Source organism: Triticum aestivum, chromosome 6B (genome assembly GCF_018294505.1).
Source record: "Triticum aestivum cultivar Chinese Spring chromosome 6B, IWGSC CS RefSeq v2.1, whole genome shotgun sequence".
NCBI lineage: Eukaryota > Viridiplantae > Streptophyta > Magnoliopsida > Poales > Poaceae > Triticum > Triticum aestivum.
Genome location: NC_057810.1, coordinates 26,899,871 through 26,915,383, shown reverse-complemented (window position 1 = coordinate 26,915,383; position 15,513 = coordinate 26,899,871). Strand labels below are relative to the sequence as shown.

At 49.2% G+C, this 15,513-nt stretch overlaps 1 long non-coding RNA gene across 1 annotated transcript; it reads right to left on the bottom strand.

The window, feature by feature from the left end:
- Positions 1-7,309: 7,309 nt before the first annotated feature.
- Positions 7,310-9,011, bottom strand: LOC123133242 (uncharacterized). Its single transcript, XR_006465201.1, has 3 exons — positions 8,608-9,011; positions 7,975-8,537; positions 7,310-7,883 (listed from the first exon to the last, which is right to left on the bottom strand). It is a non-coding gene; the product is annotated as an uncharacterized lncRNA (long non-coding RNA).
- Positions 9,012-15,513: the final 6,502 nt, after the last annotated feature.

Sequence of the window (15,513 nt, the reverse complement as noted above, 5' to 3'; positions counted from 1 at the left end):
CTATGTTATTACTGGTTGTGTTCTCTACAATATGATACCAATATCATCGATTCCTTGAGTAAATTTGGGTGCAATGAGTCTTGTTCCATTCTTCTCCCCAAATTGATTAATTGCGTTTCTCCTGTGCAAGATGTAAATCGATCACGCCAAGGCGCCATGAACTGATCGCAGGAGAGTTTCTGGTGCTACTTGACTATTCTATCTATCTCTTGTACTACGTATTCGATTGATCTCCTTCACCTGAAGAGGCTCGCTATCGTCGTTGGCTGCGCGAACGTCTCCAGCTGCGGCTTCGTCAGGTCAACCTCCTCCTGCTCTGCCGACCGCCACCTGCGGCCTATCGTCACCAGCGTGCCGACATTGACCGTGACTTCTCTGGACACGATGACATTGACCGTGCAGGCTAAAGGCATGTCTCGCTCTTAGCAATGTTCTTTATATGTGTTTTGATTTGATAACCCCGGCCGTTTGTAGTTATGTAATGGATTGGGATAGCTCTTTCACCAATTTCGTCACTGGAACGACCTTTTTCCGACAAAGGACGCGAAGGATTAGCAACAAACTTCCGTTTTGTTACTCCCTCCGTTTTTTTAGTCCGCATATAAGATTTGGTCAAAGTCAAGCATTATAGAGTTCGACTAACTTTATATTAAAAAATATAAACATTCATGTTGAGATGCAGATAACATATGTGTATTTCTTGTACAACAAGCCCTCCTCCTTCCATGTATAGTCGAGGACGTGGCTACCCTTTATACTTATATATACGTGCATATTACACCCGATCAATATATCGTGAGTTGCATAATTCTCTACATGGTATCAGCCTTAGTCCGATCCCTCCTCCCCTAGCGCGTCGTTGTCGCCTCCCAGCCGCCGCCGCTTCCCTGCCTAGGCCCGCGTCGCCGAGCCCTCGCCGCCGCCATAGCTCCTCCCCTCGCGCCGCTGGCTCCCTGCCGCCGCCTCACTCGCGATCCCTCCCAAGCTGCCGCTAGCCACCCGCCTCCTCGCCGCTAGCCGCACTCTCCCAAAACCCTAAACCCTCGCTACCCGTTGCCTTCCCCCTCCCATCTACCCGAAACCCTAAAAACCCGCCCCGGTCGCCGCCTAACCCTAGCCGCACCTAACCCTAGCCATGTAGGGTTCCAACCTGGTCTCCGACCGGTCCGCCGCCTCCACCCCTCCTGTGGTGAAGCCGCCGAACCCCTTCGACTCCTCCTCCGGCTCCTCCACCGCCACTCTTCCCGATCCCGCCTACATCAGTGATGTTCCCATCGAACGTCGCGTCCTGGTGATCCTCTCCCACAAAGAGGCGAATTTCTATGCTTGGAAGACATACTTCAATCTCCTCTTTCGTGAGTATAATCTGCAGGACCACATCGACGGCACCGCCAACCTCTTCGTCCTCAACCGCGACGCCGACTGGCTGGCGATCGACGCCACCATCATCCGGTGGCTCTTCCTCACTGTGTTCAAAGACATCTTCCACACTGTCGTTCGCGACAGGGATGATGCATGCACGGTGTGGAACAAGATCGTCGGTCTCTTCACCGACAAAAAGCTCCAACGGATCGTCTTCCTGCAGCATGAGTTCTTCGGGTGTCAGCAAAACGACTCCTCCGTCGATGACTACTGCATGCGTCTCAAGACCCTCTCCAACGAGCTCAATGACATCGGCTTCAAGGTGGGCGATGAGTTGCTCCTCTCCACCCTCACCGCCGACCTCAATGAGGATCTCGGCAACGCTGCCTCCAACCTCACCCTCATGGCGAACCCTACCTACGAGCGGGCGGTGGCTTATCCTCGTCTCGAGGAACGCCGGTTGAAGCATCTTCGCTCCCGTGCCGTTCACACCGCCTTCGCCGCCGGCTACTCACGCGGTGGCCCTCCGCCCTCGGGTGCCCCCCCGGCTTCCCAGCGCCGTTCCAGGAACCCCGGCCACCGGCTACTCCAGCGCAGAACGGCGCCTGCGGCGCCCCGTACCAGCAGCGGCCTCCGGTCCCTGCTGCTCCTGCGGCTCTTCAACAACACTTGCCGCAGCAGCAGCAGCAGCAACAGCAGCCGCGCCAGAGGCGCTGTGGCCGCGGCAAAGGCCAACAGCAGCAGCAACAGCCGCGCGCCGGGCCCGTCTAGCAGCAGCCGCCGCCACCTTGGGGGGGTGGCCACAACCCCTGGACCGGGGTTGTGCACGCCTACACTATGCCCGTGCCCCGCCCCCCCGCTCCGAGCCTCCTCGGTCCCGGTCCTTCCGGGCATCAGGCCTTCTTCGCCGGTCAGCAAACCGGTCCGGTCGCTCCATCAACCTACTACGCTCCTGCTCCAGTTGGCTATGGCGGGCCACCTGCTAGCAATGGCGTGACCGGCTACTCGGGCTACCCTGCGCCGGCCTCTTATGATCCAGCCCTGCTTGCTGCACTTCATCAACAGCCTCCGACCGGGGCTTATTCCGGCGGTGGTGATTGGTTCATGGACACCGGTGCATCTTCGCACATGGCCGCTTACCCGGGTAACCTCTCCTCCGTGTCTCCTATTCACACTTCTTCTCGTATCATTGTTGGTAATGGTGCTGGTCTTCCTATCACTCATATTGGTTCCACAAGTTTTCCCTCAAACTCTCGACCACTTTATCTCAATAATGTTCTTGTGTCTCCTGAGCTTATTCAGAATCTAGTTTGTGTTCGTAAACTTTCTCGTGATAACTCTGTAACTGTGGAATTTGATGAAGTTGGTTTTTCTGTTAAGGACACCCTCACCCGGATGGTTCTTCACCGCTGTGACAGTCCCGGCGATACATACTCCGTCCAGCCTCCATCATCTTCACCTGCTGGACCAGTTGCACTTTCTGCCGGCGTTGATCTCTGGCACGCCCGTCTCGGTCATCCTAGCTCCACCGCTCTTCGTCATATTATTAGGGATTTTTCTTTTACATGTAATAAAACGGATGCGCACTCTTGTCACGCATGCCGTCTGGGCAAACATGTTCGCTTTCCCTTTAGTACTTCATCCACAGTTGCGTCGTTACCTTTCGAGTTAATCCATGGTGATGTTTGGACCTCTCCTGTTGCTAGTAACACTGGTTTTTCATATTATCTTGTTATTTTGGATGACTTTTCTCATTTTGTGTGGACCTTTCCATTACGTAAGAAGTCTGACGTTGCTGCCACTCTTACGGCCTTCTACTCTTACGTAGCCACACAATTCGGTCGTCCTATTCTAGCTTTGCAAACTGACAACGGGAAAGAATTCGACAACACTACCATCCGCAATCTTCTCTCCACACATGGCACTGTTTTTCGTCTTACCTGTCCATACACTTCACAGCAGAACGGTCGGGCAGAACGCATTCTTCGCACTCTTAACGATTGCGTCCGCACCCTCCTCTTCCACGCCTACATGCCACCCCGCTTCTGGCCTGACACTCTCGCTAATGCCACCCTCCTCATTAACCTTCATCCATGTCGCACCCGGTGGAACTTTACACCTCACCACCTTCTCTTCGGGTCTCCTCCTTCATACGACGGTCTTCATATATTTGGTTGTCTCTGTTACCCTAGTATTGTCGCCACCACTCCTCATAAACTTGCTCCTCGTTCCCTTCCGTGTGTCTTCCTCGGTTACCCGGCTAACACCAAGGGCTATAGATGCTATGACCCGGTTTCCCACCGTGTCATCACATCCCGGCATGTTTATTTCGACGACTTGTCTTTTCCTTTTAAACAGGAACAACAGGAGGCTTCTTCATCGGTGCCCGGTCCCTCTTTGGCCGACCCTGTCCGTCCTGGTTTTACCAACCGGCGTAGGGCGCCCCCTGGACGCGCGGCGCTCCAGCTCCTGCCCACTGCTTCACCAGCCTCCCCGGCCTCCGAGCCGGCCTCCGCCCCGGCCTCCGAGCCGGCCTCCGCGCCGGCCTCTCCGGCTGCTTCGTTGCCAAGCCCCGTGCCGGCCTCTCCGGCTGCTTCGTCGCCGGGCCTCGCGCCGGCTTCTGAGACGGTCTCCCCGGCCTCGCCGGCTTCACCGGCCACTGGGTCGGCTCGCTCACCGGACTCGCCATCTTCTGCCCCGGCCTCTTCACAACCAGGCTCGGCGCCATCACCGGTAGCGGCTGTTGTGCCACCACCCGCTAGCCCTACCATGCGGTCGCGGCTGGGCGTCCATCGGCCAAGCACTCGCTACCCTCCGGACGTGTACACCTGCGTGGCTTCGACTTCTTCCTCGTCGCCATCACCCTTGCCGACCTCCGCCCATTCCGCGCTTCGCGGCCCCATGTGGTTCGCCGCGATGAAGGAGGAGTTTGATGCATTGCAACGCAATCACACTTGGCAGCTCGTCCCCCGTCCTCCTCATGCCAACGTCATTACCGGGAAGTGGGTGTTCAAGAACAAGTTTCATCCGGATGGTACTCTCGACCGACACAAGGCTCGTTGGGTCGTACGGGGTTTTTGTCAACGAGCAGGTGTTGACTTCACCGACACTTTCGCCCCGGTTGTCAAACCCGGCACGATTCGGACTGTTCTTCAGCTCGCGGTTTCTCGCTCATGGCCTGTGCACCAGATGGATGTTTCGAATGCTTTTCTTCATGGTCACCTTGAGGAACAGGTGTTCTGTCAGCAGCCGACTGGATTTGTTGATGAGTCTTCTCCGGATCATGTGTGTTTGCTCTCTCGGTCTTTGTACAGACTCAAGCAAGCTCCTCGCGCCTGGTACCAGCGCATCGCAGCATTCCTTACTCAACTTGGCTTCCGCTCCACTCGCTCCGATGCTTCACTGTTTGTCTACCACCAGGGTGATGCTACTGCCTACCTACTGCTCTATGTTGACGACATCATCTTGACAGCATGCTCGCCTGCTCTTCTTCGACAGCTCACTGATCGTCTTCGTGCTGAGTTTGCCATTAAGGATTTAGGTCCTCTGCACTATTTCCTCGGGATCGAGGTTATTCGTCGAGCAGATGGCTTCTTTCTTCATCAGCGGAAGTATGCTCATGAGCTTCTGGACCGTGCCGGGATGCTTAACTGCAAACTGGTTGCCACACCTGTTGATACAAAGGCCAAGCTCTCCGCCACAGATGGTTCTCCTGCTTCAGATGCTCCGTTCTACAGGTCGATTGTTGGTGCTCTTCAGTACCTCACTCTTACTCGTCCAGAGCTCCAGTACGCTGTGCAGCAGGTTTGCCTCCATATGCATGCTCCATGTGATGCTCACTGGACCGCGGTCAAGCGCATTCTGTGCTATATCCGTGGCACCTTGGATCTTGGGTTGTCACTTCAGGCTTCATCATCTCTGGACATGACGGCTTATTCTGACGCCGATTGGGCCGGCTGCCCTGACACGCGCCGCTCGACCTCTGGTTATTGCATCTACCTTGGACCATCGCTCATCTCCTGGTCGTCCAAGCGGCTGCCCGTTGTCTCCCGCTCCAGTGCTGAAGCAGAGTACCGCGCCGTTGCCAACGTCGTCGCCAAGTGTTCCTGGCTTCGTCAGTTGCTGCATGAGCTCTTGTCTCCGGTTGACAAGGCTACGATTGTCTACTGTGACAATGTTTCTGCGGTCTACCTCTCCGCCAACCCGGTTCATCATCGACGCACCAAGCACATTGAGATTGATATCCACTTTGTTCGGGAACAGGTAGCTCTTGGTCATGTACGCGTGCTACATGTCCCTACATCCCAACAGTTTGCTGACATCATGACCAAGGGCTTGTCTACTGCGTCTTTTCAGGAGTTCCTATCCAGTCTTTGCGTCGACCATGGTGCCGCTTCGACTGCGGGGGTGGGGGGGGGGGTGTTGAGATGTAGATAACATATGTGTATTTCTTGTACAACAAGCCCTCCTCCTTCCATGTATAGTCGAGGACGTGGCTACCCTTTGTACTTATATATACGTGCATATTGCACCCGATCAATATATCGTGAGTTGCATAATTCTCTACAATTCACAATATGAAATCAATATATTCAGATGCACCATGAAACATATTTTCATACTATATAGTTTTAGTACTGTAGATGTTCATAATTTTTTATGTAAATTTGGTCAAATTTTGTGTAGTTTGATTTTGACCAAATCTTATATGCGGAGTAAAAAGAAACGGAGGGAGTACTTCCATTTGTTATTTTCATATTTGCACCAAACCAACCTGTCAAAGAAAAGTTGAGTATAGCAGTCAGCACGCCTATGTGACTCACTGAACCGGGATCTTGGGTAGGGAGCTTGGGCGGCGTTTGAGGATCTTTCGAGTTGGTCCTTGACCGGTGCTATGTGACGGCGCCATTCGTCGCCCTTTCACGGTGCCTGCCGGCCGTATGCATACAGACGACTAGGGCAAGCCGGCAAGGTCGTTTGCCGCCAGTCCCTCGATTTTTATATTGTGGGATCCAGCGTGTGATCCTCGACGGACTGGATTTTTCTCTACTCGACCATCTCACATCGGGTAGGGGGCATGAGCAGACCAGTCCATGCGCACCTTGCCGGCGCCGCCGTGTTGTTCCTGCTGTTCGCCTCTGTTAGGAACTAGATCGGGATCGCGCCTTGTGTGAAGGTGCCGGTCCCAACATTTTGGTCAAGCGGGTAATACTAAGTTAACAGCAATTCAGATTTAGCATGTGCTATTAAATTATGAGCATTGAAAAGAATGTTAATACAAATAAATAATTTTAAGCTGTATCTTTCCATGATCAAACTTTAGTTTCTCTGAGCGTTCCTATAATAAAATCCAATCTACATGAAAATAATTTCAAACTGGCTGAATATTATTTCATAAAAACAAATGGTTAAAGCAATGAAGCTTCAAAATAGGCACTTCTCCAACACATATTCTATATTCTAGTTTTGATAAAGCCAAGTGCAAACCCGAACTTACGAAAATATTATCAGTTTGAAAACATCAGCTACAAAATGTAGAATTCACACAAAAAAAACTAAGCACAAAAAGATATCTAATGCAGGAAATTGTTGAGGCAGCTCAATTAACTCTAATTTTTGTTTCTGTGAACCCGAATATGTCAAGGACCTGGACTGCAAGTATGTTGCGAACTGACCGAGACCTCGTCAAGCTCCACGAAGCCGGCGACCTGCAAGCCTCACGTCGAAGAGGACAGGCAACAGCAAGGTCTGCCCACCGGATCCAGCGCTGCCACAAGCCACTTCTCCATGTGCCCTCGCGTCAAAGAGGACAGGCAACGGCGACGGCTGGCCACCAGATCCAGCGCTGCCACGAGCAATCAGCCTCTACTTTACAGTAAAAAAAAATCGACATAGGAAGACTAAATAAGCCAATAGGCAACTACACCTGAAAACCACACTTGTCTACCCATTACCAAAAAAAGTACCCATTGTCAAAAAATGTATGTGCCTAACCCTATATCTTAATAGTAGTGCTACATCATGCAGGTTCATTAGAGCATTGATCATCATTCTTGCTCCAGTATTCAACATCAACAATGAGTCTGCACTCACACCTTGACATACACATTCAAGCAATCAAACCTTAGCCCAATGCAACAGAAGCATAGCTCCATGAGCAGATAAAGCATCCAAACTACATGTGCAAAAGAAAAGTAGAAGTAGAAATAAAGTATGTGCCTCCTCTCCGAGCGCCGCCGCCTCTCCCGGTGCCGCCGCCGCCATAGCCCCTCCCCCTAGATCCCAAGGGGGGGTCGGGGTGAGCACCGTCGACCGCATCGCTGGTCCTCTACCCACGCAAGCCTGTTCACCTCGGCCTCCCCATGTGTCATCGGCGGCGCATCAGAGGTGGTCAAGCCATCAAGGTGAGCAGCAGTGGGCAGCTGTACGGTGTGTCCTCTTCCTTTTCTCTTATTCACCGACGACGCCTCCATGCTTTCCAGCATCGCCTCACCAGCCACCACCAACAGCAGCATAGAGATCTATGGCTAGTGAACAATGAGCGGATTGCAAAAACAGAGCAGCGGTAACTTGGAATGGAAGAAGAAAAAAAGTTTATTGGGTGGCAGCGACCTTGTGTGGGCTGGACGACGTCGCCGTCAAGGTCCAGGTCAATGTCCTCCTCGTCCATGGAAGGAGGGCACCTACTGCATCCAAAACAAACAAAAAATAAATAAGCAATGGTTGACAAACAGAGCGCAATTTTTTTTACAGAAAAATAGAATGCCTAGCTCAGACCAGAGCAGAGCACAATCTTTTAACTGGAAATATCTACAAACTGATGCAAGTGCGTAGAAATTTTGCTATATATATAGCATCAACGATTCCTTTCATATTATTCAGTGAACATCGAGACTACGTAAACTCGAACACTATGAACAAGAGCTAGAAACATTGTCATAGCAGAGCAGCAATAACTTGGAAAAAAATGTTTAGATGCATATAGATTGTTCCCTTGCTTAAAATCGAAAGAATTCAGAGTGAGGGCCTAGAGAGGGGCACTGAAGATGGCATTGTGTTGATGAATGCCGAACAGGGACGATCCTCAATGGAGATTACACTTGCGGATCAAAAGGCAGTGATGGAATCCCTTCCCCTGGCATGAGTTTCATACCAGTGATGGCACTTCTTCTTGCCTGATGAGGATCCTCAATGGAGAAGAGAAGACATCAACACCATAAAAACCAAAAAAAAAACTCTAAAAACTGAGGAGCCGTAGTGGAGTTGGCCCTTGTACACGACGTGGTTGCTGAGCCAGTTCGGCTGCACCACACCAGCGCAGACGACCGCGATCACGACGAGCGACTAAGGCACCGTTTTTCCGTCCAGCTCAACCATGTGCGGGGCGTCAACGTCGCTGTGGAGGTCCCGGTGGTCGTCCTCATCCATGGAGGGTTCCCGCTGCTCCAAATCGAAGAAACATGTAAGGGGATCAATCAATCCATCAAGAGAAGGAAGAAAAGGAGACATGCACATACACATACTGCTGCTAGTATATAAAGAAAAGAAATCAATCAAGCTGGTTGTGTGTGTGCTTGAGTACGTATTTGGTTGGGCTCCTGGAGTACACGCGCTAGTGTTCTAACTAAACTGAAACAAAGCATGCCATAGGAGAGCAACCTAGAGCAGAGCAACCGTAACTTGGAAAAAAATCTCACAACCGAGAGAGGGATGTACCTAGTGTGGGGAAGGAGTCGTGGTGGTAGGGTTGAACGACCTCACCCTCGAGGTCCAGGCCCATGTCCTCTTCGTCCATGCTGCATCCAAATCGAAGAAACAAAAAAAATCCAGATCAAGGACTTCTTGGCCACACTGTCTCTCAGCAAAAAAGAAAAAAAAAACAAGAGTTGGACACAGTTGAACAAAAATAGAACTCTGATGTTTATTGGAAAAAATCACCGAACTGTGTCGTACCATAAGAGCATCACTAACCCATATATACCATAAGAGCGTCTAAATCTATAGTGTATGTTGTTCAGTACCATAAAAGCATCAGTAATCCATATATATAATAAATCAGAAGAGATGCAACATTTCTTTGGCTAACATCTTATACATCTATTATACCATGTCAACATTTATCAGCCTCAGCAAGTCAAAAAGGCAGTACAAACTATATAACAGTAGCAAGTGGAAGTAGTGAAATTTATATGAAAGAGATCTTTTTTTGCGAAGGATGTGAAATATATATGAAAGAGATCTAACAGTAGCAGATCCTAGAAATGTGTATATAATGAGACAATCTAAACACATGTGTAGGTCGATCACACGTCTTGAATGAATTAGAATATTAGGAAGTTCTTTAAACAATTTCTCAATCCTATAAAAATAGATGAGCAACCTTATCATAGACAGTGAAAGGGACTGCTACGTGCATAGACCGGTATCACCATACCAGATAAGCAATTACCTACATTGTGATGCATATAGACTCTTAGCTGACCACAGTCTGGATGCCAGCATTCATATAGGATTTCCCTTTAATAAACCTAAATACACCATGCCCCATGAGCAAAAGACAAATAAGATTAGAATGTTAAGTTACTGAATCACAGAACACCTCCTGAACCTTATTTTCCGAGTAGGGGCCTCACCTTGCTATTGTAGCCTTTGGCGTTGCTTGGGGAGACAACAACCAAGGCGTAGATGAAGAGGCCGGGGATGTCGTTCTCCTGTCGCAAGCACCGATGTGAGATGCAGCACGCCACTGGGGGCTAGTGGCAGCTTGCCTCTTCCTCATCTGTTCATGTTTGTGGGGCAGTAGCGAGGGCGACGGCGGCATCGGCATCGGCATCGGTGGTGGCGTCCGGTCGCCAGCAACCATGGAGACCCCCACCGACACGTACTTTCTCAGGCTTCATAGATGAATCCTGATAGAAATAGACCACTTGATAATTACAGTTGTGCAAAATTGAGAAGCATCTAAGAGAGATGGGGAGGATTGGGGGCACACCTGCAGCACATCTTGCACAACAATTGAAACCTTGTTCACCAATGTTGTTCAGTGTAACCACCAGCATAACAATCTCCAGCTACCTGGACCCAAGCATTCAGGGTCAAACCTCAACATCTGTAAAACAGTAAGCACAAAGAGAATAAGTGTTCATGTGATCGACAACATCTTATGCAAGATCTGCAGTTTTCATATAATTGATTCACCACACAAAAATAATTACTTTTCTTCTCCATAACAAAGCAGAATTTCCTGAAAAGCTATGTCAATATTTTACACAAGCAACATTGACATTGCAAGGTCCAATTCACCTGCAATAGACAGATGCATGTCCCATACATTTTAGTGCATCATTATTTGAAGGAACATTGCCAAGGTCTAAGATATTTGTATCAATGTATCAATGAAATGTCATGGATTCAGTAGTTGTTCACATGGCCACCGTACATGGCCTTGCATGTATATCAACCTCACATCATGAACAATCACTTCAAATGGCTCTCCCTCTCTCTTTCTGCATAATTCCATGATAATGTCTCCTGTTAGTATGATGCAACCTCTACAACAAAGGAACTTCATAATGGTTGGTTAACAGGGAGGAGCGCGGCACCAATGAATCTCGATTGCAAGGAAGAAGGAATCAGTGAGGCGAGAGAAGCAGGGGGTGAGCATGAGGCATACAAACCTGTGTTGTGGGCCGGTGGCGACGGCAACGGCGGCTTCGGCAGCAGTGGTGGCGTTCGATCCCCAGTTACCATGGAGACCCCCACTGACGCCTCTCTGCGGGTCAGCAACGCGACCGGTGGCCTTCAGTCTCGTCCTGGGGGAGAGGCGGATAAGGATGAACTTATAATCATCACTTATATAGCACTATGAGAATACAACGTTACTGAATTAAATGATGAAGGTTGAAACAACCAACAAGGTGGAGCAATAATGGACGCATAATCGATAGCTCTGGCATTGTAACATCACAGACTTGGCTCTAGCATTTAGTATGGTTCTTCATCTCTTTTTTGGTATAATCAACAGTAGCAACATTTTCAGTCTATATCAGGATGCTCAGAAAGGAATTCCAATGGGAAATCCAACGATATCAACACATAACAGAATCGTCTACTGAGAAATCACAACAACTAATCTATGTTGCATCTTATAAGGGAAGCTACAGACTGGCAACGTAATTCATCAATTGGAAGAACGCATCTAGATCCAATGTTTGAGTGCATAATAAGCCACCAACAGAACCAGAAAAGCCTAAATGTCCCCTTCCTTGGAACCTAGTTAGACTAAAAGCAACAAAAACACAAATACTCCACCAAGGGAGAAGCAACAATTGCAGGCACTACCAGGACCAGACAAAGAGGAAAAGACATAAAACTACACCCCGCCAAAAACAACCAGTAGCACTTTTGGCCTTTACCAGAGGCAGGACAAACAACAAATGGCCCATGCTGGCCAAACGCAGAACACTTGGCCATGCCGCCGTATACCTAGCACTCTAACACGAGAGGACTAAAGGAGGAGGAGAAGAGGGGTTAACTGCAGATCCATGAACGAAGACACAACCGGGTCAGATCAAAGGAGGCACCGGCAATAGCAGATGAATCTGCAAGGAAAACAAGGGTAAAATCAGAGGTGAGGAGAAGCCAGTAGCCAAGAAGAGGACATACATACATATATACATGCAAATCAATGACCACAATAGCACATCGACGACCACAACAGCAGATTGGCAGAGTGAATGAATTTTGATGGGACCTGCACGTAAACAAGATCACAGATCAACGAAGAAAAGCATGGAAAACCAACGCGCCACGAGGAAAGGCAGCTCACCTCGACCGGCGCCACCTTGCTCCACCGCTCCCTCCTGCGCGCGTCCACTACTCCCTCCTGCGCGCATTCGGCACTCCCTCGCGAGGGCCGACTGCGAGCCACGCTCTTCCAGATGAGCACCAAAGGGGCGTGGAGGAGGAAACAACACGACAACACGAGGGCGAGCAGAGACGGAGGCGGCGGCGCAACCACGTCTCCCGTGCTCCTCTTGCCGTGTGCACGCGAGGACGACGACGACGCCGTGGACGCGGATGGCGGGGACCGGCAGGCCGGGAGAAGGAGCCGGCGGCGGTGTGGGGTGCAGCTAGGGTTAGCGGGTTGAGGGTTGAGGCTGAGCCCCCTGCCGCCCCGCAACGCCTGGAACTGCCGCTTGGTGGCGGGCTTGGGCTTCTGGGCGTGGGCGGGGGTTGCTGTTTCTTCGAGAGGCGGGAGGCGGTGGGGAGGAGAGGAGGCGGGAGGCGGTGGGGAGGAGAGGAGAAGAGGGGAAGAGCGCGGGTAGAAGAGGAGGGGAAGAGAGGAGGCGGGCTCGAGGGGGAGGGGAACGACCATCATGCTCTCAACCTCTCACGGTCTCAACCCTAGTTGGGCACTTTTCCAACAAAGTGAAATTACGAAAATGCCCTCCGCGGGGCACGGGAATAACGGCAGTGGCACGAGATCTTTACAGCGGGGGTGAAACTGTTCATTGCTACAGGGTCACCTCTTCGATCCGACGGCCGAGGTCGTCCCAGGGCTCGATTCGATGGCCCAGATTGCATCAAGCAAAACGATCCAATGGCCAGAATCGCCTGAGCTCTGAGGAGGCGTGGGAGTGACTGCATCCCTTATTTCTCGATAAGCCACGACGGGCTAGTCCAGCGCGTGTGCGTGCGAGCGCTGAGCGTGTCAGGCGTTGGGCAATGTACACGCACTCCCCGACTACTGTATGTCCATGCGCCCATGCCGTCACCGCCTCCGTCACGCCGCCCCTCCTCGAGCTCGCGCGCTGTCGCCGTCGCCGTCACAGTCGCAGTCGCCTCACCTCACCGGCCGTCGCCCCGCTGTGAGCCCCTGCCGCCATGGCCGCCCCCCCCCCCCCCACACACGCGCCACACACACACATGCATGCATGAACAAACACACATTCTTATTTTCTGTTTTTCTGTTTTTTAGTTTTTTATACTTTTAGTTTTAGAAATGTTAAATGAATATTAGATATACAAATGTTAGATGAATGTTGTTTTTAGTTTTTTTATACTTTTAGTTAATTATAGCTAGATAAATGTTAGATATAAAAAAGTTGATGAATTTTGACATTTGATCAAATGTATAGCAATTAGTATTTGCAAAAGTTGCATATTTTAATATTGTATTTGCAAAAGTTTGTTATGTATTTGCAATTAATTAGTATATGTATGTACACAATAGATTCTCTTAGTCCTTTAATAAATGATTAATTTATCAAAAATGTCCCTATTATGGATGTGCACAAGTTGATCCAATTTTCGTTCTATATGTCACATTGTCTTGTGTCAAAGTATTGATGAAATCCATGGCTTCATCCTTAGCCGGAAGTAACATGCGCATGATGGTACGAAGCTCTCCAAAGTTATTTTGAAACGGAGTTCCTGATAGGATAATTCGCTCTTTGGTATTGCTGAACTTCGTACCAAAAAGTGAATTATCCTATCTGGGACTCCGTTTCAAAACAACTTTGGAGAGATTCGTACCATCATGCGCCTGTTACTTTCGGCTAATGATGAAGCCATGATTTTTTTGAATCCTTTGACACTAGACAACGTGACATATAGAAGGGTAGATGTGATCAGGAAACACATGAACCATTTTCTGCACATCCAGAATGGCACCATTTTGTTAAAGCCCTTAAAGATTAAGAAAATATGTTATGATTCTGAATCCTGTTCCTAGCCAGGGACTAAAAGGATCCTCGTATATAAGAAATCACAATTCAAGCATTTAAAAAATGTTACATTTGCATAGAATTTGTTCTCGACGTCAACGATTTCCGCCCGCATCATCGTCGTTGACTCGTTCACGACGATGTCTTGCTTCAGAGGCGCCATATCCGGGACTGGGCTCCGCCGGGCTGGCACTGGGAAGTGCTACCTTCAGGGGCGCGCAGCTTGGTGAGGAACCCGGGTCCCGTCGTTGACCCGAAGCTCCTTTGGTAGCGGGCGCGTGGGCCACATTCAGTGAGGAGGCTGGCGTCCCCCACGGAGGTGGTACGAGACCGTGTCAGGGAGGAGGACGAGCACATCCGTCGCTACATGGTTTCGTTGGACGTCGGGTTCTCCAATACCTGGCAGGTCTTCAGGGATCTCAACCGAGCTATGGTCCCGTGATCGTTCCTTCTCTTTGGGTGTCCACCGCGAGTGATGTTAGCTAGTGATATGTTATATATATGATCATATTCGAGATGTATTCGAGATTATATTCGATAATATTCGAGACGATGTATTCGAGATTATATTATTCGATAATATTCGAGATGATGTGATATATTAGTGATATTATTCGAGATGGACATTATCTACTATGATTCAGTTTTTCCTTATTGATTGCATGCATTCTAATTTGAATACTAAATTGTTTTATCTTTCTTCTGAATTAGTTAAATAAAAGCTATGGACAATGCCGACAGAGAAGAAGAAGAGACCTTGTTCGAGATCATATGCTCCCCGAGACCAGATGAGAATGAAGAAGATGATGGCTCGCAATATCTGAACAATACCGGTGATGGAATGATGTTCGATGAGGACGAACGAATAGATGAAGTCCAGAACATGCATGACGAAGGAAATGTTGTTCTTCAAATTCAAAGACCGGAGAGGTATATTTATATAAGGCATCTGGTGATCATCACATGTTTTAATTGATTTGTATATATATTAACGAATCGATCTTTCTTCTTTTAGCCCTCTGGATCAAGCAAATCTTTTACAAGTAGCAGGGCAGTTCGAGGCTCGACCAAAAAGTTGAAGGATGGCGCAAAGTACAACAATGATGGCATAAAATCTAATGGCGAACCTGATGAACTTTAGAAGAATGCAAAGAAGTTCATTCATCAATGCAGAGTTATTGTTAGGGACCAAATCCCGATCTCCATTTAAGAATGGAAAAAGGCAGCAAAGGGCGATGTAGATGTTACTTTTGTCGACCAAAGAGAAAAAAAATCTGCTTTGGGAAACACTCATGTCACATTTCACCCTACCACATCATTTGACAGATGCAGATCTAGAGAAAGTGAAGAACACTGCTATTAAGAAGATGGCGATAGCATTCAACAATCACAAGAAAACTATATGGGTCGTGTATGTCAATGC